This window comes from Amblyomma mixtum, chromosome 4, assembly GCF_055824585.1.
Source record: "Amblyomma mixtum isolate Tamu chromosome 4, ASM5582458v1, whole genome shotgun sequence".
NCBI classification, from domain to species: domain Eukaryota; kingdom Metazoa; phylum Arthropoda; class Arachnida; order Ixodida; family Ixodidae; genus Amblyomma; species Amblyomma mixtum.
In genome coordinates, this window is record NC_143015.1 from 76,763,088 (window position 1) to 76,787,728 (window position 24,641).

The following is a 24,641-nucleotide window of genomic DNA, read 5'->3' on the forward strand; positions in this document are numbered from 1 at the left end:
CATGGCGCCAACTCCAGACGGACACTTTCCCCAATCCCAAAAGATTCCATAATATATTTCCTGAATGGTTTACCAACCAACCGTTTTTCAAGCTGCTTGAAAATACCATTTGCAGCAACAGACTATCAGTGTCGTTTTACAACTGCCACACACAAGTCTCCTTCATATCAACCATTGGTACGCTGTGCAAGCTTTTTTTTTCTTACAACGGGCACTGTCATGCTTGTAATGGTTAGGCGAATGTGCACATTCGAGTACAATGAAACAATGCATTTATCCCCCAGCATGCATGCCAATACTCTTCTCAGACATTGTCAGCTTAATGCACACATCCTGGCATTTTGGCAAACAAAAGCATGACCTCGCTCGATGCAAATGCCGCTCTGTTGGTGGCGATTGTTTTTAGTGTTGGTGGTTTCTCAGATTTCATAGTTCACGTCTGATGGTATGATATATGGCACAGAACAGTAGGCACGGTACAAGGGTTTTAATGTCCCAAAGCAGCACATGGGCTCCGAGGGACGCCGTTGTGGTGGGCTCCAGCTGAAAAGCGCGTTTCCATTTCGTCTCCATCAGTATGTGGCTGTCACGGTATTCTCGTGGAAGATAGCGCGACGCCAATGCTTTGCTTAGTGTTGCAGAAACAAAGAAAAAAGGAACAGGCCAAGGAAGAAGGTACTTGGCCCTATTACTGAGATCCTCACAAGTTTCTCGATGCACTACCGATGTACAATCACCAAGAAATGCTGGAAAGCCAGTGCTGCACTGTGGAGAAGGAAAGATATATGCACATCTTGGACTGTGAGAAGTAAACTGCCTGTTCTACAGAGAGAATCGTCAGATAGCGCAATAAAACCATACTGAATAAGAAGTATACTCGCGACTGTACTTGCAGCAACCTCCAAGTATGGAGCTGGTCATTATTGGGTCCCTGCTGAACAAGAGGCCACATGCTCGGCCTACAGCTGCAGAGCTACTACTGTACCCATTCTTTGCATCAAAGGCCCGCGCCAACAAGGCACTGCAATGGGAGCAGCTTCGTTTGGCACGCCTGCTTGAAAGGGCCCGGAACCACCCTGGTAGGTGCCATTTCCATGTTTGCAGCATGGGGGGGGGGGACGGCAGGAAGTAAGTTTATCAAACGTGCCACCGCCCAAGCGTCGAAGTGCCGACCCTATGTGACTGTGCATGCGGCATTTATTATGGCTCGTATTGCACGCGCATGTCTGCACAATTTGTTGCTATTGTGCAACAACATTACACTATAGATTTATGGTACCTGTGCATTTAAATAAAGTTTACTTGCACTGCGGAATTTCTTCAGAGATTGTATCCAGCTCATTCATTTAAGATCATCCACCAAGGAGAGATCGTCCTTAACTCTGCTAGAAGTTGTTCCAATGCAGCGCAACTATTCCCTACTATTCCCTGTCTACAGAATTTCCCTGCCCGATACCAAGAAATCGCCCAGGGAATTGGAGTGAAAAAACGTTATCAGTTAAAATGGTGACACCTCCGAAGCGCCCACGCTCTCTTGCCCAAGAGCTGATGCTCATCGTATTTCTCGAGGAGCATCCGCCCTTGGCACGGCCGCATTACTCTCGCTACAGTATACGGTGGCTCGCAGGTTATTGCCGCCACTTTAAACAGAGAGAGAGGGCCCAGCAGTTAAGTCTGTGGAGCACTGGTGCTACAACACCTGGCATGTGCTCGCTTGCCAGCGGTGCCGGAGTTGGCACGGTTGCCGGAGGATGGCTGGCCGCATGAGCGCCACGGGCGTTGGGGGCTGCTACTTTGAACGGGCTTATGTCCCCCGCCAGCAGCAGGTATGTCCACTGTCGTTAGCCAACTGCTATGACGTTAGACTATCGCAAAGTTTGTTGGTAATGAAGGGTTCTTCACCGAAACCGTATGATGAACTTCGAGACATTCATGTTTGAACATGTGGCTTTGTGTTTCCTTGCAGGATCAACCTCGCCCCCCCCCCTCCCCACCACAAGAATTTCAGTGGGCAGCGAGCCAGGCACGAGCACACTGCAGAGGGGGGCCAATCAGCCGCTGGGGTAGGTGAACTGCTGTTCAAAGCATGTTATGTGTATATATAGCTGCTGTACAGTGCTGATGGCCTCGTGTGTTTTTTCTAAGTTTGGGAGGTGTAGGAGTGAATAAACTAGAGACCGCAAATGCAGCCTCAGCTTCTTTCTTTACCTTCCCTTTTCTGGTAATGCTGCATATTGTATGACAAGTGCATATTGAGTCTGTTTTCCCTCCGACAGGCACCCAGCAGCAGCAGCCCACTGCGCCACCCGTACCGCCTTTATTTTCCGGCCACCCATTGCGGCGGAGCAGTCTCCATGACTCGCAGTGGACGAACTCCTCTCACGCGCCAAACAGCGAAGCTCGCTGAGGCACGGAACAAGCAGGATTCCAAATTTCAGGCACGCCTTCTGCAGGTACGTGCTGACAGCATACACCACATTTTTTACATCAGAAGCAGCTGCACGCAACATGTTGTTATATTCATGGTTCCAAACCTGTGCTTATTATAATAACCTTTGCATGGCCGCCCGCCTCTTGTGGGAGACAAGGCCCAGTATATTTCAGTCGAGCCTTGAACGTGTCTGTTAGGAGCACAAATTTGCAACTGAACCTCGTATGTGCAGCACCTCAGCGAGTTTTCTGCCGCCGTGACAGACCTGGCCAGGGCAGTGAGAGACACCAGGGCGGAAGTTGGTGCGCCTCCAGGAGCACCTTGTGGTGGCCATTTGTTTCATGTTGCTGCTGCTGTACAACCACGGAGCAGCGGTCATCAAATTGAGTTTTATTTGAGTGGCTACGCTTTTTTAAGCCTTCTGCAAGGTGCACAAGGCTATATATATGTGATATGTAGAGTTTTTTTTTATTATGGTGCCTTGCTTTATGTGATATGTATTACAGAATTTTTTTATTCTGATGCCTCCAGTTTTCCATTCCGAAAGATGCACACAAGTGTTACTAGACAGGACGAAGCGCCAGCGCTTCGTCCCGTCTTTTTGTCTTGTTTGTTTGTTGTGTTGGGTTTATTGGCGCATAAGCAGCTAAGGCTATCATGCGCCAAGAACAAGGTATGGAAAAAATATGCTTGAGCAGAGTTTGAAAACAAAGTGGATAAAAACGGCGGTGTAAAGGGCCTAAAAGTTATTTTTACTAACTAGCTGAAGAAAGACAAGAATTTTAAAAAAAGTCTGATAGCAGAAACGTTTGAAGGTTGGGTTACCTCCGCAGACATCCTTGGCTCGGCAAGGATTTCGAGGCTCCCAACAACTCAGATAAAGACCTCAGCCTCCCTCTCGTGATTGAGAAAGTGGCTGAGGTGTATAATTGTATGTAGCGAAGCACAGGGTGAGTAGATTAGAGTTGATGAAGAATACTGGCTTCCCTTAAAAAGCTAAAAAACACAGGGTATACTGACAAGTGCATCTTTGCCTAATATCAATGCTGGATGAAAAGGAATGTGTTCTTTGTAAAAGGTAGTAAAATGTTTTTTTCTTAGTAATTCGAGTTCTGTACATGAGAATAATATGTGGTTTATTGTTAGATCATCTCCGCACTTTTCACAAACAGGTTTGTCTTCTTTTGTAAGTAGGAAGTTGTGTGTGAGATGTGTGTGTCCAATACGGAGGCGGCATAAAATAACTTCGATGAAACGTTTTTGGTGGGAGCATGACTTCCATTCTTCCATAAATGGTTTTACTAAGTGGAGCTTATTATTTCGTTCAATATTCTATTGCGACTGCCATTTAGCACTGTACCAACTTAATACAGTCATTGTAGGGGATGTTCACTTTCTTTATTTCTTTGTTGCGAGCTTTCGCAGCACATTCATCCGCCTTCTCATTGCCAGTGATTCCAATGTGGCTGGGAACCCAGCAAAATTTTATGTCTTGTCCCTGTATTGTGGCGCTCGTTATGCTGTGTATGATATTACCAATTAGTGGTGTCACTGCATTTCTATGGTGAAGTGAGGTTAGTATGCTCAGAGAATCAGTGTAAATGATACTGTTCTGAATGTTCTCATTTATTATTTTTTCTACAGCCACCAAGACTGCGTAACCCTCGGCGGTGAAAATGGATGTACACTCAGGTGGCCGTACTATTTTTTCCCAATTATTCTGAACTACAGCACTTCCCACGTAGTGCGCCGATTTTGATCCATCGGTATAAAATGCTTCGTATTCTCTGTATTTTTCCTTGAGTGCTAAATATTCTTGTAATATCTGTTCATGTGGTGTATGTTTTTTCCGAAATTGTGTTAATGTGAAGTCGCACACAGATGGTAGAGGCAGTACCAAGGCGGGAGTGGATCAGGTTTGCGGGCAATATTAGGTAATATGTTCATTATGTCTAGTTCTTGGCATTTCTCTTCAAAGCGGAGAAGTGGTCTGATTGCTAGAGGTTTGTTGGTAAACAGTGTTCGAGATGGGCACTTTGTAACGAGCGGGTAACAGATGTGTCTAGGCTGGGAACGGATCTTTAAAATGTATGTGCATGTGAGCATAGTTCGTCTGTCTGCGAGTGGTGGTTCATTGGTTTCCACGTAAAGGCTTTTTATGGTTGATGTCCTGTAAGCACCAGTTGAAAGACGCAAACCCATATTGTGCACAGGGTCCAGTCGCTTCAAGTACGACGGCCTTGCTGATCCATACACTATGCAGCCATAATCTAAAACGGAACGTACTACAGAGCGATAAATCTGTAGAAGGCATACCCGATCAGAACCCCAGTGTTTGCGTGAAAGGACTTTAAGTATGTTCAGTGATAGCAACGCTTTCTTCTTTAGTGCGTTTATGTGAGGTAGGAAAGTAAGCTTTTTATCGAAGGTGATGCCTAGAAATTTGTGTTCTTTTTTTAAAGGCAGTTTGGTTTGGTTTAGGTGTAATGTGGGATCTGTGTGCAAGCCTCGTTTGAGTGAAAAAAGTAAGGCTACTGTTTTCTGTGGTGAGAACTGGAAACCATTCTTGTCTGCCCATGTTGCCAGTTTGTTGATTGTAAGTTGTACTTGTCTTTCACATGTGGATATATTGGAAGATGTGCACGCTATCTGAAGATCGTCGACATAGACTGAATATGTTATGGACCTTGGCATAATTTTGTTAAGAGAATTCATTTTTACAATAAAAAGAGTTGTGCTTAAAATGCACCCCTGAGGCACTCCATTTTCCTGAATAAAATCCCTTGAAAGGGTTGAGCCTAGACGGACATTAAATGAACGGTTAGATAAAAAGTCTTTAATGGAGTTCAGTATTCTGCCACGGATGCCAAGCTCAGCTAAGTCCTGGAGGATCCCGAACCTCCAGGTAGTATCGTATGCTTTCTCTAAATCAAAAAAGACGCTAAGAGAGTGTTGCTTGTGTATAAAAGCTTCTCTGACAGTATTTTCAAGGCGGACTAGGTGGTCTGTAGTGCAGCATCCCTTTTTAAATCCACACTGATGGATATCAAGAAGTTCACCAGATTGAAGAACAAAGGTTAGTCTTATATTTAGGACACTTTCGAAGGATTTGGCAAGGCAACTAGTCAGGGCTATGGGTCTATAACTGCTAGGAGAAGTTGGGGGTTTACTAGGCTTAAGAAGCGGTACAATAATAGCTTTCTTCCAGGCTTCCGGTATTTTCCCAGACATGAATATTGTGTTAAAGAATCTTAAAAGTGCGTCCACGGCTGGCTCGGAAAGATGCGCAAGCATTTCATAGTGTATTTCGTCGGGTCCTGGAGCAGTTTTTTTGCCGGCAGATAGTACTTTATTGATTTCTTGGAGGGTAATTAGACAATTGTATTTTTCATTTGTGCCTCCACTTGTTGGGAGCCTCTGTTTTTCAGCTGTGTTTTTGTATTTTAAAAAAGACTGTGTATAGTGAGATGAACTTGAAACTGCAGCGAAATGTTCCCCTAGTATGTCTGCCTGTTCCTCTATGCTTGTTTGTGTGCCGGGTGTTGTTAAAAAAGGAATTGTGAAGGGTGAAAAGTTTCCATTTAATTTGCGAACCTGCTCCCACATTTTTTTAGAGTTAATGGATGAAACATAACTCTGCCATGATGCTTTCTCGACACTCCGACGGACGTACCGAGCTTTAGCTCTTGCTTTCTTAAAATTAACGAGATTTTCATGTGTCGGATACCGGCGAAATTTACCCCAAGCTCTGTTTTGCACTTTTTTTGCTTCCTTGCACTCTTTTGTCCACCATATTTTATGATTTTGTTGCACCACTCCCGACGACTGTGGAATAGCTGTGAGTGCGGCACTTATGATACAATTAGTGAACTTTTCATTTATCTGGTCGATGGAGAGATTATCTAAAAGTATATTTTCTAAATTTGCCTTTGCTCTAAAAAGTGACCAGTCGGCGAGGTGAAGCTTCCAGCGCCGTGGCCTTGTGGGGATTATTTCCGGTGGGGATGTTAAAGTGATTAAGGGAGGTGATCGCTGCCATATGGGTTGTCAATGACATCCCATTTAAAATCATTAAAAACAGAAGGTGAGCTAAACGACAAATCTAAAAAGGTCATTTTCCCCGAGGCAGGGGAGCAGTAGGTGGCTTTTCCTGTATTTAAAAGACATACATTGTTTGTGAGGATAAAATCTTCGATTATTTGACCCCTAGAGTCACAGTGCTCGCTTCCCCAAAAGGGGGAGTGAGCGTTAAAGTCCCCAACTACTAGATACGGTTCTGGAAGTTCATTGATAAGTTCTTGTAAATCGGGGACTGTTAATGTAGACTGTGGAGGAATATATACAGAACAGAGAGAAATTGTTTTATGGCTGACGACACTGACCGCAACAGCTTCAAGCTTCGTTTTGAGTGCGATTTCTCGAGCAGGGACGTCGCTTTGCACGACAATCGCGACGCCTCCAGAGAGTCTATTTGCCTGTTCACGATCTCGTCTAAAAGTTTTATAATGCTTCAGGATGTTCATATGTTGCGGACCTAGATTGGTTTCCTGGAGACATAAGGCTACGGGTGACATTGACCCTAAAATGTTTTTTATGTCATCGCAATTTCTCAATATTCCTCTACAGTTCCACTGAACTAGAAAAGCCATGTTTATGTTTTGGGGTAGGAGGAACGAGAGGTTTACTTATGTTCTGGGGCCGTCATGGTAGCCCTGCCTTTTTTTCGCTCAAGAGAGCTGTTCCGCCGCTGTAGAGCAGGCGGGCTGGGAGTTTGGTCCATCACCTCGGAAGAGGTGCTGGACGACCGCGAAGAAGCCGCGGGTGTGTGGGTGTCAGGCCTCCCCCGACGGGGGGAAGTCCTGCAGGATGCTGACTTGTGGGCCGGCACTCCCTGGCTTGTAGTTGGCAGAGCAGCTTTCGCTGTCTCTGCCTGGGGCGTGGATGGCACTGCCACAGGCGCGGTGGAAGTGGCCGCGGCAGGTGCCGGAGCGCTGTGTGGTGCTACGCCCCCGCGCACCACATCAGCGAAGTTAGGTTTCGCTGTGAAGGAGAATGTGTTGGTAAGCGCAAAACGCCTCCTCGCTTCTTTGAATGAAATGTTTTCTTTGGTCTTAATGGTGATGATTTCTTTTTCCTTTTTCCAGGACGGACACGCCCTGGAGTATGCAGCGTGATCTCCTTCACAATTTGCGCAGCGTAGGGCTGCGTCGCATTCCTCAGAAGGGTGGTCCTTCGAAGCGCATTTCGCGCAGGTTTTGCGGCCGCGGCAACTCTGTGAGCCGTGGCCAAACTTCTGACAGTTAAAACAGCGGCGGGGATTGGGTATGTAGTGTCTGACGGTGATTTTCAGGTATCCAACATCGATTGTTTCGGGCAAACTGCTGGTGTTAAACGTGAGGACCATGTGTTTGGTGTCTATTTCTTTGTTGTCTTTGCGGATTTTGATTCTGTGCACGTCAATTACATTTTGATCAGAAAGTCCTTCAAGCATTTCGGTTTCTGTTAGATGGATGAAGTCAGCTTCTGAGATACCGCCTTTAACTGTGTTAAGAGATCGGTGGGGAGTCACGGAGACAGAGATGTCCCCTATGGAAGCAATGTTTGAGAGTTTCGAGCATTGGATGCTCTCACGGAGTTCGAGGAGTAGGTCGCCGCTGGACATTTTGGATACCTTGTAGCCAGGCCCTAAGGTATCTGTTAAACATTTGGTTACAAGAAATGGGGAAATTATTCGAGCTTGCTTTTGGTCACTGTTGCTATGTATCACATGAAACTTTGAGAATGTGGGTTTCTTTTTCGAAAAAAAGTCTGATGCTTCGTTCCGCACTCTTTTGAGAGAGCGATCTAGTTTTGAAAGGGGGGGAGCCATAAAAAAATTTGGTTTTTCGGTCATGGTGGCAGCCACCCACCATGGAGTCCAACAAGGGGACGCGACAGGAACTTGAAGGCACAAGTCCTGCCCACGCCAGCTGTACACCTTAACTATACCCTAATATGACTCAACTCAGGGTAGTTGGTCACACACGGTTAACCCTCGCCGCCAGGAAAAAGAGGGAAAAAACGAAGAAAAGAGGAGGAGACAGGAGAGTCGTAAGAAAGGAAATAGGAAAGTGAAAGATAGAGGGGAGGATAGGAAAAGGCGACTGCCGATTTCCCCCGGTCGGGTCAGGCCGGAGGTGCCGTCAACAGGAAGCTGGGGCCAAAGTGGTGTGTTGCCTCCGCCGAGGGGCCTTAAGGGTCCAAACGCTCGGCATCGGCTCAACCACCAGGATCCCCTTTTCCCCGGACACGGCGATGCCACGCACGGCTAAGCGCGGATGCTCGGGTCCGTGGTGACGCATTGTTCACCATCATCCCCCTGCGGGGATGTCCCTGCGGATGCTCGGGTTAACCCCGTGGTGTCGCCACTCACCAACGTCTGCATGCTACAGACGCCTCCCTGCGGGGACTTTTTGTCTTGTATTCTGGCCTAACCATTGAGCTCCCGCAACGGTGCTTCTATACAGTGTTGCCTGCATTGCAAAAAGCTGTACAGCTCTGCATGACTGTGCTTCATGTTTTGCTGTTCAGTGAAAGACTACTTGCATACCACCTCATTAAGCACAGCTGTGATGTTTGCACGTCTCTATGAGGACTTTGTGCTCATGCTGCAATTTATTGTGTGGCCACTGTGACTTGTACTAAATGGCATGCATTTAGTCACGCACCATTTTCATCGCAACTGCTCCACTGTTTACATTTGCAGTCATGTTAGATGTATTATGTAGCACTTACTGAACATTAGATACTAGTTGTGCACCATGTTCTTACACTCACGCACAAAAGTGGGCTTCCTGTCTGCACAACCTGTGATAATAACCATGTCAACTTGTAGTCTTCAGATCTTTTTATCATCATGTCTGCGTGACGGACAGGACATATGGTGACTCATGCACAAGTGGGCTTCCTGCCTGCACAAGCTTTGATAGTTACCATGTCAACTTGTAGTCTTCAGATCTTTTTATTATCATGTCTGTGTGACGATTTATGCTCCTTAATGGTGTGCACTGAATAAATTCTTTGTTGCTACTTTCCGGTTACAACAATCATTCTGAACATTTCCTGCCTTGTTCCAACATTGCACCAGTTATTCACGCACTTCATCACGCAAACAGTCAGCACAGCACAGGCGGGCTGCAAGATGATGGCAGTGGAGGGGCAGGTGGGTCCACATGGGCAAACGGCATAGGAGGGTGCATGAAGTCCTTTGGACATTCACTATGCACTTGGCACTTCTGATAAACTGCAATTATGGTGTGCTGAACTGTATTTACAATTCAGCTCGGTATGATGCACATTCCGTGGTGCAGATAGGCTGGCTGGGAGGGGCTTTCACATTGTGTCCAGATAGATTTAGTGCCTCTTTTCCAGGTTGAGGCCACTAGTCCAAAGTACATGTGCAGGTACTTATCTCGCTTAGGCCAAGTGCTACATAGGTGCATAAGTTCTAGTAGTTCCGGATAGTTTAACTTGAGGCTTTTCAAAGGTTGGTTCCTTACTGAACTGAACGCTTTCACTGCAAAAACAAATTACATAGGACACCCTTGCAGCACGTCGAGTGCACAGCACAGCCACTGCTCAAAAAAGCGGCTCAGCGGTGTTCGATTTCCAGGACATGATCAGTTGGGTGGCAGCATTCTATACTTGCAAAGACACGAAGGACAAATCTTCTTCGTCTTCTCCACAGTGAACGACCGTATGTCGTCCTCGTCGTCTACTTCATGTGTTGTCGGTGACGAAACCTTGGTGGTGGTGGTGAAAACTTTTGTGTCGGCATGGCCGCCAGGAACGCCGCACCGGAGCACGTTGTGACGGCGACCTGAAGAGAGTGACATTGACGCAAACGCCATAGGCTTCTGGCGCAGGCATCCCGGCGCCTCGAGGGTAGCGCTAAAACAATGCGAACGGCCAGTGATCAAGGCAAAGGCTTTCACACTGTCCAGACATGTTAGTGCCTCTTTTCCAGGTTGAGGCCACTAGTCCAAAGTACATGTGCAGGTACTTCTGAGGCTACAAACCAGCTCCGTAGCCATAAAACAGCAGATGTGGCATCTTCCAAGCAAAAATACTATGTCACAGTGCAGCTAGCACAACACTACGTCTGCCGAGGTGATGTATTCCAACGCGGAAGCAGAACTTCATGCTTGTGGAAATTTTGTTTGATGAACTGTTGAAATTTTCTCAACTGAAATGGCCAGGCTTATTTATGGATGGATTTAGGATTCCTGGAACATTTGTCAAGTAAAAATACCGTTCAAACATGTTTTCTTCAGTGTAACTAGTTGGGTTGTGTCACTTGACACTGATTTTTTAACAAGGCACAGGACCAGCAATATCGCCCCACTGCTTCTGTAATGTTTCTAGAATCTTGAAATTGCTAGCATCAAGCTGTGTGTCGCATGAACTTCGACACGCAAAATACTATATAACATCTCGCATTCCAAACTAATTAGAACTTTTGCTTGGTTGTGTGTTGTGTTGTGTTTAATGGCGCATAAGCGGCTAAGGCTATCATGCGCCAAGAACAAGGTTTAGTAAAATTGGCTCGAGCAAAGTTTGAAGACAAAGTGTATAAAAACGGTGGTGTAAAGGGCCTAAAAGTTATTTTTATTACCTGGCTGATTAAATACAAGCACTTTAGAAATGGCTGTTTGCAGAAGCTTTTAAAAGTTGGTTAACCTCCGTGGACATCCTTGACTTGGCAAGGATCTCGAGGCCCCCAACTACACAGAAAAACCTCAGCCTCCTTCTCAGGACTGAGAAAGCGGCTGAGGTGTACCGTTTTAAGTAGAGAAGCACAGGGTAAGAAATTAGTTTTTGAAGAACACCGGCTTCCTTTAAAAAGCTAAAAACATCAAGCATACTAACGGGTGCATGTTCAGCTAAAATCAACGCTGGATGAAATGGAATATGTTCTTTGTAAAATGTAGCAAAATATTTTTTCCTTACTGATTCAAGTTTTGTGCATGATAGTATAGTATGTGGTTTACGGTAAGTTCATGTCCGCATTGCTCGCAAACAGGTTTGTCTTTCTTTGTTAGCAGGAAGTTGTGTGTGAGATGTGTGTGTCCAATACGGAGACGGCATAAAATAACTTCGATGAATCGTTTTTGGTGTGAGCAAGATTTCCATTCGCCTAGGATGGGTTTTACTAAATGTAGCTTATTATTTCTTTCGATGTTCCATTGTGACTGCCATTTATTTCTTAATTTGCACTGCACCAACCTCATACCATCTTTGTAAGGAATGTACACTTTCTTTATTTCTTTGTTCCGAGCTTTTCCAGCACATTCGTCTGCCTTCTCATTGCCAGTGATTCCAATGTGACTGGGGACCCAGCAAAATTTTATGTCTTGTCCCTGTATTGTGGCGCTTGTTATGTTGTGTATGATATCACCAATTAGTGGTGTCACTGCATTTCTATGGTGAAGTGAGGTTAGTATGCTCAGAGAATCAGTGTAAATGATACTGTTCTGAATGTTCTCATTTATTATTTTTTCTACAGCTAGCAAGACTGCGTAACACTCGGCGGTAAAAATGGATGCACACTCAGGTAGCCGTACTATTTTTCCCAATTATTCTGAACTACAGCACTTCCCACGCAGTGCGCCGATTTTGATCCATCGGTGTAAAATGCTTCGTATTCTCCGTATTTTTGGTTTAGTGCTAAATACTCTTGTAATATCTGTTCATGCGGTGTATGTTTCTTCTGAAATTGTGTTAATGTGAAGTCGCACACAGATGGTAGGCAGTACCAAGGAGGGAGTGGATCACGTTTGCGGGCAATATTAGGCAATGTGTCCATTATATCTAGTTCTTGGCATTTCTCTTCAAACCGGAGAAGAAGTGGCCTGATTGCGAGGGGTCTGTTGGTAAATAGTGTTCGGGATGGGCACTTTGTAACGAGTGGGTAACAGATGTGTTTAGGCTGGGAACGGATCTTTAAAATGTATGAGCATGTGAGCGTTGTTCTTCTGTCTGCAAGTGGTGGTTCATTGGTTTCTACGTACAGGCTTTTTATTGGTGACGTCCTGTATGCACCTGTTGAAAGGCGCAATCCCAAATTGTGCACAGGATCCAGTCGCTTCAAGAACGATGGCCTTGCTGATCCATACACTATGCAACCATAATCTAGAATGGAACGTACTACAGAGCGATAAATGTGTAGAAGACATACCCGATCAGAACCCCAGTGTTTGCGTGATAGGACTTTCAGTATGTTCAGTGCTAGCGACGCCTTCTTTTTCAGTGCATTGATGTGAGGCAGGAAAGTAAGTTTTTTGTCGAAGGTGATGCCTAGAAATTTGTGTTCCTTTTTGAAAGGCAGCTCGGTTTGGTTGAGGTGTAATGTTGGATTTGTGTGCAAGCCTCGTTTCAGTGAAAAAAGTAAGGCCACTGTTTTCTGTGGTGAGAACTGGAAACCATTTTTGTCTGCCCATGTTGCCATTTTGTTGATTGTAAGCTGTACTTGTCGTTCGCATGTGGATATATTGGAAGATGTGCACGCTATCTGAAGATCATCAACATACATTGAATACATAATGGACCTTGGGATTATTTTTCTAATAGAATTCATTTTTACAACGAAGAGAGTTGTGCTTAAAATGCACCCTTGAGGAACTCCATTTTCCTGAATGAAGTCCCTCGAAAGGGTCGAGCCTAGGCGGACATTAAATGAGCGGTTAGACAAAAAGTCTTTAATGGAGTTCAGCATTCTGCCACGGATGCCGAGCTCAGCTAAGTCCTGGAGGATCCCGAACCTCCAGGTTGTATCATATGCTTTCTCTAAATCAAAAAAGACGCTAAGACAGTGTTGTTTGTGTATAAAAGCTTCTCTGACTGTATTTTCGAGACGGACTAGGTGATCTGTAGTGGAGCATCCTTTTTTAAATCCACATTGATGGATATCAAGCAGTTCACAGGATTGTAGAACAAAGGTTAGTCTTATATTTAGGACACTTTCGAAGGATTTGGCGAGGCAACTGGTTAAGGCTATGGGTCTATAACTGCTAGGAGAGGTTGGGGGTTTACTAGGTTTAAGAAACGGTACAATAATAGCTTTCTTCCACAGGCTTCAGGTATTTTCCCTGACATCCAAACTGTGTTAAAGAATCTCAAAAGTGCTTCTATGGCAGGCTCAGAAAGATGTGCAAGCATTTCATAATGTATATGGTCGGGTCCTGGAGCAGTTTTTTTTCCGGCAGACAGTACTGTGTTGATTTCTTGGAGGGTAATTAGACTATTGTATTTTTCATTTGCACCTCCAGTTGTTGGGAGCCTCTGTTTTTCAGCTGTATTTTTGTATTTTAAAAAGGCCTGCGTGTAGTGTGATGAACTTGAAACTGCAGTGAAATCCAATATGTCTGCCTGTTCCTGTATGCTTGTTTGTGTTCCGGGTGTTGCTAAAAAAGGAATTGTGAATGGTGAAAAGTTGCCGTTTATTTTCCGAACCTGCTCCCACATTTTTTTAGATGGGATCTGACTGTTGATATTTGAAACATAATTCTGCCATGAAGCTTTTTCGGCACTGCGACGGACATACCGAGCTTTAGCTTTTGCCTTTTTAAAATTTAGGAAATTTTCATGTGTCGGATACCTACGGAATTTACCCCACGCTCTATTTTGCTGTTTTTTTGCTTCTTTACAGTCCTTTGTCCACCATACTTTATGGTTTTGTCGCGCCACTCCTGACGACTGAGGAATAGCTGTGAGTGCGGCAGTTATGATACAATTAGTGAACTTTTCGTTTATCTCGTCAACGGTAAGATTTCCTAAAACTATATCTTCTAAAGTTGCCTTTGCTCTAAAAAGTGACCAGTCGGCGAGGTGAAGCTTCCAGCGCCGTGGCCTTGTGGGGATTATTTCCGGTGGTGATGTTAAAGTGATTAGTATAGGGAGGTGGTCACTGCCATATGGGTTATCAATGATATCCCATTTAAAATCATTAAAAACAGAAGGTGAGCTAAAAGACAAATCTAAAAAGGTCATTTTCCCCGAGGCAGGGGAGCAGTAGGTGGCTTTTCCTGTATTTAAAAGACATACATTGTTTGTGAGGATAAAATCTTCAATTATTTGACCCCTAGAGTCACAGTGCTCGCTTCCCCAAAAAGGGGAGTGAGCGTTAAAGTCCCCAACTACTAGATACGGTTCTGGAAGTTCATTGACAAGTTCTTGTAAATCGTGGACTGTTAATGTAAAGTGTGGAGGAATATATACAGAACAGATAGAAATTGTTTTATGGCTGACGACACTGACCGCAACAGCTTCGAGTCTTGTTTTTAGTTTAAGCTCTCGAGCTGGGACACCGTTTTTCACTATGATGGCTACGCCTCCCGACAGCCTGCTCGCCTGCTCTCGATCGCGGCGGAAAACAGTATAATTCTTAAGAAAGTTATTTTTTTTGGGACCTAAATTTGTCTCTTGTAGACATAAGGCAACAGGAGTGTGCGCTCCTAGTATGTCTTTTATGTCACTTTAGTTGTTTAGAAGTCCTCTACAGTTCCATTGTATTATGAAAGCCATCTAAATTTTGTGCTTCTATAGGGTGAAAAAGTAGATTAAGTTGTCGATGGCCCCGTGACTCGGGGCCTGTCTTTTTTTGACCGATCCAGGGAGCTCCGCCGACCGTCCGACGTGGACGGCGCGGGGCTGCCCGGGGTCGTGTCCATCGCCTCTGTGGAGGCGCTGGACGACCGTGCAGGAGGTATGTTGATTTTCGAGTTTGACCTCGACCTGTGGGAAGAGGTCTTGAGGCCCGCCGACCCGGGGGTCTGCGTTGCCTCCTTTGGGGTTTGCGGAGTAGCGCTAGCTACTCCACACGGGGGCGCGGGTGGCCCCGCCACAGGCACACTGCGTGTGGCCTGGACGGGTGCCGAAGCCTGGTGTGGTGTGCCGCGCCCACGCACCACATCAGCGAAGTTTGTTTTTGCACTGAAAGAGAATGTGTTCGTTTGAGCATATCGCCTTCTTGCTTCCTTGAAAGAAATGTTTGCCGTAGTCTTGAGAGTAATTATTTCTTTTTCTTTTTTCCAAGAAGGACAAGCTCTGGAGTAGGCAGCATGTTCTCCTTCACAGTTTGCACACCGCGGTGTAGCAACACATTCTTCAGATTGGTGTTCCTTTGACGAGCATTTTGCGCAAGTTTTGCGGCCGCGACAACTCTGTGAGCCATGGCCGAATCTCTGACAGTTAAAACATCTTCGTGGGTTGGGTATATAGGTCTTACATTTATTTTCAGGTAACCAGCTTCAATGCTTTCAGGCAGTGTGCTGGTATTGAAAGTGAGGATCAGGTGCTTCGTGTCTATTTCCTTGTTATCCTTCCGGATCTTTATGCGTTGAACATTTATGACATCTTGGTCAGTAAGGCCCTCAAGCATTTCTTTCTCAGAGAGGTGGATAAAGTCGATTTCAGATATGACGCCTCGGACAGTATTCAAAGATCGATGTGAAGTGACAGAGACTGGGATTTCCCCAATGGACGCAAGGTTTGAGAGTTTAGAGTGTTGGACAGTGTCACGAAGTTCGAGCAGTAAGTCACCGCTGGCCATTTTGGATACCTTGTACCCAAGGCCCAAGGTGTTTGTAAGGCACTTTGCTACTAGGAACGGGGATATCAGTCTTGCTTGTTTTCCTTCTGCTTCGCTATGGACAACATGAAATTTTGGGAAAGATAGCTTTCTTTTCTGAAAAAAATCGTCTGCATCGTTCCGCCCTCTTTTTAGAGAGCGATCTGGTTTGGAAAAAGGGGGAGCCATAAATAATTAATGTTTTTCAGTCATGGTGCCAGCCACCCACCATGGAGCCCAACAAGGGGACGGGACAGGAACTTACAAGCAAGTCCTGCCCACGCCAGCTGTACACCCCAACTATAACCTAATATGACTCAACTCAGGGTAGTTGGTCACACACGGTTAACCCTCGCCGCCAGGAAAAGGAGGAAAAAACTGAAGAAGAGAGGAGGATACAGGAAAGTTGTAAGAAAGGAAATAGGAAAGTGATAGGTAGAGGGGAGGACAGGAAAAGGCGACTGCCGATTTCCTCCGGTTGGGTCAGGCCGGAGGTGCCGTCTACAGGAAGCTGGGGCCAAAGTGGTGTGCTGCCTCCGCCGAGGGGCCTTAAGGGTCCAAACGCTCGGCATCGGCTCAACCACCAGGATCCCCTTTTCCCCGGACACGGCGATGCCACGCACGGCTAAGCGCGGATGCTCGGGTCCGTGGTGACGCATTGTTCACCATCATCCCCTTGCGGGGATGTCCCTGCGGATGCTCGGGTTAACCCCGTGGTGTCGCCACTCACCAACGTCTGCATGTTGCAGACGCCTCCCTGCGGGGGAGAACTTTTGCTTGGCTTAATAACATTATGGCCACCTTCAGCCTGTGTAGCGTGCCACCATCCAGAACCATTAACCTTGTCTGTTTGGTACGGGTATTGAAATGTGAATAATGTTGTGATGTGCGTTTCTACCTAGATTAAATGCAAGAGAGGCTGTGGGAGTGCATTTCAGATTCAACCAAGACAGGGGAGCTCCTTTATAGCAGGCAGAGTAAAACCCTGCTGCACAACAGTGCATGGTACGGGTATTAAAATGTGAATTTTGTGATGTCTGTTTCTACCTATGCATCTCTATTGGCGCGGACTGACCCTGGACAGGGACCAGCAGGCAGAGTAAAAAAAAATGCATCTCTATTCACACAGACAGTTGCAGACGTGCAAGAGGCTGTGGGAGTTCATTTCAGATTCAACCAAGACACGGGAGCCCCTTTATAGCAGGCAGAGTGCTCACTCTCTTTTCCTGCCGAAAAAATAAAGGCGCATGTAGTCAAAGTAACGTTTACTACAAAAACCACTTTAACTTCTTAGAGTTCCCTGCTGCACAACAGTGCATGGGTACAGGTATTAAAATGTGAATTTTGTGATGTCTGTTTCTACCTATGCATCTCTATTGGCGCGGACTGACCCTGGACAGGGACCAGCAGGCAGAGTAAAAAAAAATGCATCTCTATTCACACAGACAGTTGCAGACGTGCAAGAGGCTGTGGGAGTTCATTTCAGATTCAACCAAGACAGGGGAGCTCCTGTCGGCACGACATCGCAATGGACGAACTCCTCTAACAAACGCGCCGACCAGCGGACCTTGCTGAGGCACGGAACAGGCAGGATGCCAAATTTCAGGCACGCCTTCTGCAGGTACGTGCTGACAGCATACACCACATTTTTTACATGAGAAGCTGCTGCACGCAACATATTGTTGCTATATTCATGGTTCCAAACCTGTGCTTAACCTTTGCATGGCCGCCTCTTGTGGGACAAGGCCCAGTATATTTCAGTCGAGCCTTGAACGTCTGTTAGGAGCACAAATATGCAACTGAACCTCGTATGTGCAGCACCTCAGCGAGTTTTCTGCCGCCCCGTGACAGACCTGGCCAGGGGGGCGGTGAGAGACACCAGGGCGGAGTTGGTGCGCCTCCAGGAGCACCTTGTGGTGGCGATCTTGCTGCTGCTGTACAACCACGGTGCAGCAGTCATCAAATTGAGTGTTTTATTTGAGTGGCTACGCATTTTAAGCATTCGGCATGGTGCAGAAGGCTATATATGTGATATGTAGTTTTTTTTATTATGGTGCCTTACTTTATGTGATATGTATTATAGTTTTTTTATTCTGATGCCTCCAGTTTTTTCTCTCGTGTTCTGGCCTAACCATTGAGCTCCCGCAACAGTGCTTCTATACAGTGTTGCCTGCATTGCAACAAACATATTTTGTACTCTGCATGACTGTGCTTCATGTTTTGCTGTTCAGTGAAAGACTACTTGCATACCACCTCATTAAACACAGCTGTGATGTTTGCACGTCTCTATGAGGACTTTGTGCTCATACTGCAATTTAGTGTGTGGCCACTGTGACTTGTACTAAAATGGCATGCATTTAGTCACGCACCATTTTCATCGCAACTGCTCCACTGTTCACCATTTGTATGATAATGCCATTTGTGATATGCACGCTTTATTATGTAGCACTTACTGAACATTAGATACTAGTTGTGCACCATGTTCTTACACTCACGCACAAAAGTCGGCTTCCTGTCTGCATAACCTGTGATAATTACCATGTCAACTTGTAGTCTTCAGATCTTTTTATCATCATGTCTGCATAACGATTTATGCTGCACTTGACAGCACATATGGAATTTGGTGTAATGTAGTATATGTTTTGCTAATGCCTGTACTGATTCGTGAAATGGTGCTATATCTGCCTTGTTCCAACATTGCACCAGTTATTCACACACTTCATCACGCAAACAGTCAGCACAGCACAGGCGGGCTGCAAGATGATGGCAGTGGAGGGGCAGGTCCACATGGGCAAACGGCATAGGAGGGTGCATGAAGTCCTTTGGACATTCACTATGTATGCACTTGGCACTTCTGATAAACTGCAATTATGGTGTGCTGAACTGTATTTACAAATTCAGTTCGGTAATGTTTTGATGCACATTCCGTGGTAGATAGGCTGGCTGGGAGGGGGCTTTCACACTGTCCAGACAGATTATCGTAGTGCGTCTTTTCCAGGTTGAGGCAAATGCACCAAGTCCAAAGTATCAGGTACTTCTGAGGCTACAAACCAGCTCCGTAGCCATACCAGCAGATGTGGCATCTTGCAGTCTTGCAAGCAAAAATACTATGGCACAGTGCAGCTAGCACAGCACTACGTCTGCCTAGGTGATGTATTCTAACGCGGAAGCAGTAGCACTTCATGCTTGTGGAAATTTCGTTTGATGAACTGGTAAAATTTTGTCAACTGAAATGGTCAGGCTTATTTATGGATATATATCTATCATTCCCGGATCATCTGTCAAGTAAAAATACCGCTCAAACATGTTTTCATCAGTGTAACTAAATACCATGAGTTTGGGTTGTGTCACTTGACACTCCCATTTACTGGTGCAAGTTTCCAAGCCACAGGACCAGCAATATCGCCCACTGCTTCTGTAATGTTGCTAGAATCTCGCGTTCCAAACTAATTACTCTGTGTGCATTAAAAACAAAACTTTTGCTTGGCTTAACACTATGGCCAGCTTTTATCCACTTTCAGCCTGTGTGAGCTGGATCTTCACGAATGTACAATTTAAAGAAAATCAAAGAAAATAAAGTGGGAGCCAGTGAATGACATTATTCACACCAGTGTTTTGCGCGACACCATCCAGCACCATTAACCTTGTCTGTTTGGTACGGGTATTAAAATGTATTCAGAATGTTGTGATGTGTGTTTCTACCTAAATTAAATGCATCTCTATTCACGCAGACAGTTGTAGACAGTACAAGAGGCTGTCGGAGTTCGTCCTTTCGGACTGACCCCGGACAAGGAGCTTCTTACCGCAGGTAGAGTAGAATCCTGTTGCACAACAGTGCATGGTATGGGTATTGAAATGTGAATGTTGTGATGGCTGTTTCTGCCTAAATTAAATGCATCTCTATTCACGCAGACAGTTCAGGGAGCATGGTATGGGTATTGAAATGTGAATGTTGTGATGGCTGTTTCTACCTAAATTAAATGCATCTCTATTCACGCAGACAGTTGTAGACAGTACAAGAAGAGGCTGTCGGAGTTCGTCCTTTCGGACTGACCCCGGACAGGGAGCTTCTTACTGCAGGTAGAGTAGAATCCTGTTGCACAACAGTGCATGGTATGGGTATTGAAATGTGAATGTTGTGATCCTAAATTAAATGCATCTCTATTCACGCAGACAGTTCAGGGAGCATGGTATGGGTATTAAAATGTGAATGTTGTGATGGCTGTTTCTACCTAAATAAAATGCATCTCTATTCACGCAGACAGTTGTAGACAGTACAAGAGGCTGTCGGAGTTCGTCCTTTCGAACTGACCCCGGACAGGGAGTTTCTTACCGCAGGTAGACTAGAATCCTGTTGCACAACAGTGCATAGTACAGGTATTGAAATGTGAATGTTATGATGGCTGTTTCTACCTAAATTAAATGCATCTCTATTCACGCAGACAGTTCAGGGAGCTGCGCGACGCCGCGTAATAGGCCGCGGCTGCCGGCAGCACTGCGGCTTCGACATAATTGTTAGGCATAACCACTCAGGTCGTCAACAGCCACAATTATTAAGCGACTGCCGGCGGCAATGAAGGGAAGTGGTCCATACAATACGAACACAACAGTGCATGGTACAGGTATTAAAATGTGAATGTTGTGATGTCTGTTTCTACCTAAATTAAATGCATCTCTATTCACGAAGGCAGTTGCAGATGTGCAAGAGCCTGTGGGAGTTCATTTCAGATTCAACCAAGACAGGGAGCTCCTTACAGCAGGCAGAGTAGAATCCTGCTGCACAACAGTGTATTAAAACGTGAATTTCTACCCATGCATCTCTTTGACGCGGACTGACCCTGGACAGGGACCTAATGGATCTCTATTCACACAGACAGTTGCAGACGTGCAATGTGGGAGTTCCCCGTCATTTCGGACTGACCCCGGACAGGGACCTCCTTACAGCAGGTAGAGTAGAATCCTGCTGCACAACAGTGCATGGTACAGGTATTAAAACGTGAATTTTGTGATGTCTGTTTCTACCTATGCATCTTTGACGCGGACTGACCCTGGACAGGGACCTAATGGATCTCTATTCACACAGACAGTTGCAGACGTGCAATGTGGGAGTTCCCCGTCATTTCGGACTGAACCCGGAAAGGGACCTTACAGCAGGTAGAGTAGCATCCCGTTGCACAACAGTGCATGGTACGGGTATTAAAATGTGAATGCTATGTCTGTTTCTACTTTGCGGGAGTGCCCGTTGCTTGCCTCGTCGGCCTCCCTGCTGCTCTGGAACTCCAAAGCGGTACTGGAACAAAACTAAAATTGTCCTCTCGGCATGATCATGGATGCCCAGTTGCTCTCGTGTCTCCATTTTAGCCAGGCTTGTTTCGTGGCTTTTTGAAACCACTTCAGCATTGCTCCTTTTGTTTACTTTGTCTTACCCCAAAGTTGGTGGCTAAAACAAACGTTATCTTTCAGTGTCATAGAGAGCGGTCTGTCCCAACTGTAGGACAATGGTAGGAATAACGTTTCCTACCATTGTCCTACAGTTGGGACCGACCGCTCCCTATGACACTGAAAGATAACATTTGATTTAGCCACCAACTTTGGGGTAAGACAAAGTAAACAAAAGGAGCAATGCTGAAGTGGTTTCAAAAAGCCACGAAACAAGCACAATCTCTTTTGCGTTCATGCCGTAGCATCTAAGCAAAACACAAAAAGCCCAGTATGTCTGTTTTCTTAGATCAGACCTCATTAGGCGTCAAGTGCGCAGGCAACTTTTATCGCTATCGTGTGATGGTTTCTCGACAATGTGTCTGACATGCTATTCCCGAGCAAGTTCAAAGTCGTGCAGCACGGTATGTTACTGACAGCTACCATTTGATGTTCGTAGTAGCAGCATTAAGCAGGATTTGCAGTGGAACTTCCTTAAGGAGCACCGATTACAGAATTGGAATTTCTCTAACGCATTTATTTGAATAAATAAGGTTAAATCACTCCTGAATAAGATCGGTCTTCCAATCGAAACGTCGAGTCGAATAAATGTTTCCTTTAACGAAGCGTATACTTCGCTATATAAATATATATGAAACATGAATACCCCCGAAAGCAGAAGGTTTGACAGCCGTCGCGATAGCTCAGCGGTAGAGTACCGGACGCGTAATTCGGAGGTCATGGGTTCGGATCCCACCGGCGGCATGTGGTTTTTTCTTCTGCTTTTCAAATCAATTAGCTTTAAGCGATAGCATATTCAGTAATCCTGCGCTGGCAGTCGCACAACGGTCGTGGTACCCAAGATCGTATCGCCCGGCGCGATGCGTAAAATGTTCGGAACATCTGAATTTTGGCCCATTGATAAAGAAATAAAAGACTAAACGTCAAGAGCAAATAATGGCTGGAACAAAATCACGAGATCTAAATATTACTGCTTAAAATGTGGTGCAATGACGGCGGTAAAAATGCCGTATTTTCCGGTGTATAAGACGCGGGTTTTTTTTTTTTCAAAAATCTTGCTGGTGCGTCCTATGCAAGGGTGCGTCTTATATGCGTATTTGTTTTTTTTATATTTGCGAGTTCAGAAATTACTCATGTCCATGTTCAAGCTTTTTACGCCGAAAAATATTACTACCAATAACGCGGTTGTAACATGGTTAATACTTCAATACGGGGACCGCCGTGCGCAACTTTTTTAGGTGAACTTTATCATGAAACGGCGTGGTTGACCACTTCCGGGATCTTAAACACGCGGCCGTTTCGGAGGCCCCAAGCAAAGGTAATGTGAAATGCCAAAAGATGGCGACAGTCGCGCTTCTCGCCATTCTCAAGACAAGCCAAGAGAAGCCGATTTTTTTTTAGTCACCCTTTGCAAGTACGTAGTGCGAAGAGAATGCTTCAGACGCGTTGCCTTTTTCTTATGGACATAGAGTTCTTTCGATTTTTTTCTTTTGTGCTAAAACGTGGGCTGGTAATGGCGGGAGTGTTGCCTTTTTCAATCACTTAGCGTTGCTTAAGAACTTCTCACACGTACGGTGCATTTTCCAATGGTCGCATAAGCATGTTTAATTAAGCCTCACTTGCCTAACTGGGTAAAGTGGGGTGCGTCTTATATAGCAATTTTTTCAATGACAGCCTGCATATATGGCTGGTGCGTCTTATACAAGGGTGCGTCTTATACACCGGAAAATACGGTACATAGAAAATGAGGCTGATTGCAAGGCATTGCCAAGAGCAAGAGGGCGAGGAGTTGCCTCCCACCGTGCATGGCTACGGCGCCTCCTTGTCTGTGACAGGATACCCCTTTGGACGATCTGACAGGAGCAGGAAAATTTAAAAACTTTAAAATTCCAGTGCAGTTTAAATATTCCATAAGACTGTCAAGTGATACAATAGGTTCGTCACCTAATAAAAGATGGATGGAATGGTACGTGATATTTCTAAAGGTCTGCAAAATAAGTACGACTATGTTTCATAAAATGGGCAGGTTAAAAGGATGCGAATGACTGAAAGCGAGCCACTGCAGTGCTCACATTCTGGTGGTTCTGCTCCCATGAGTAGTAAATAATTGTGTCAAGAGAGCGCGTCGAATTTGTAGTCTTGAATGTACGAATTCATAAGATCTGTTTACGACAGCAATCCTTCCATTATTTTATGAGGTGCAGTTTATTTCGTTCATGGTTCCATTCGACCTGTCATTTTGATTCCAGCACTTGCTTAATTGCTCCTTTATAATACTGGCAGAAAATTTTCAGTTTGTTGGCATCGCTCTTGGAGCTACGGAGTCAGCGAGCTCGTCTCCTGGAATCCCAACATGGCTTGGAACCCAGCAGAAGTGTACACTGTACCCAAGTAGCTGATGGAGTTGTTGCAGGATATTGAGTAAAAGAGGCTTTTTTTTATCTTTGCTTCAAAAGTCATGGCACTTCTGGAGTCTGTGCATATTAGTGCATTTTTATTTTGTTGATTACTTATTTTGTCATGCTTTTAATATGCCATATAATTAATTCCACGGTGTACACACGCTTGCTTAATTTTGCTTGACACAACACAACATGCTTGCCTAACACAACACGTCATGTTGTGTTCGCTTTAAAGGCACATGGGGCAGCTAAGGTCACACCATGCGCCAAAATACAAGGTGTAGAAAAGTTTTCTGCAGATTTCCAAGAAAAGTAAAGTGCAGTCGATGGTGTTGAGGGCCTAAAACGGTAGCTATACCATCTAGTGATGCCAAAAGAAATACATTTTAAAAATGGCCAGTAGTAAGAGGTTCAAAAAGTTGGGAAACCTCTGCAACCATCCTTAGCTGGGCAAGCACGTCGAGGCTCTCAGCCTTCTCAGGTGCGGGCATTGTAATAAATTGAGTATATTTTATTAAATTACTATTTCTTTAAGATACATGTTCTCTTGTGCATCTTCACCTAGGAGCAAAGATCAATGAAATGGTATGTGTTCAGTGTAAAAAAACTGTAAAATGCTTCTTCCTCAGCATTTCGAGTTTTCTGCAAGAAAATAAAAACATGGATTACTGTTAGCTCTTCTTAGCATAATAGACATTTGGGCTTTTCTTGTTTTGTCAATAGGAAATTATGTTGTGTGAGGCATGTGTGTCCTATACGAAGA

The 24,641-nt window shown here is 45.1% G+C and overlaps 1 protein-coding gene and 1 long non-coding RNA gene across 3 annotated transcripts in view; both read right to left on the reverse strand.

Annotated features, from left to right (window-relative positions):
* Positions 1–24,641, reverse strand: part of LOC149347110 (uncharacterized) — an 89,166-nt gene that overhangs the window by 12,249 nt on the left and 52,276 nt on the right. The window lies entirely within an intron of this gene.
* LOC149347112 (uncharacterized) lies at positions 473–21,437 on the reverse strand. Its single transcript, XR_016292500.1, has 2 exons — positions 20,009–21,437; positions 473–19,920 (listed from the first exon to the last, which is right to left on the reverse strand). It is a non-coding gene; the product is annotated as an uncharacterized LOC149347112 (long non-coding RNA).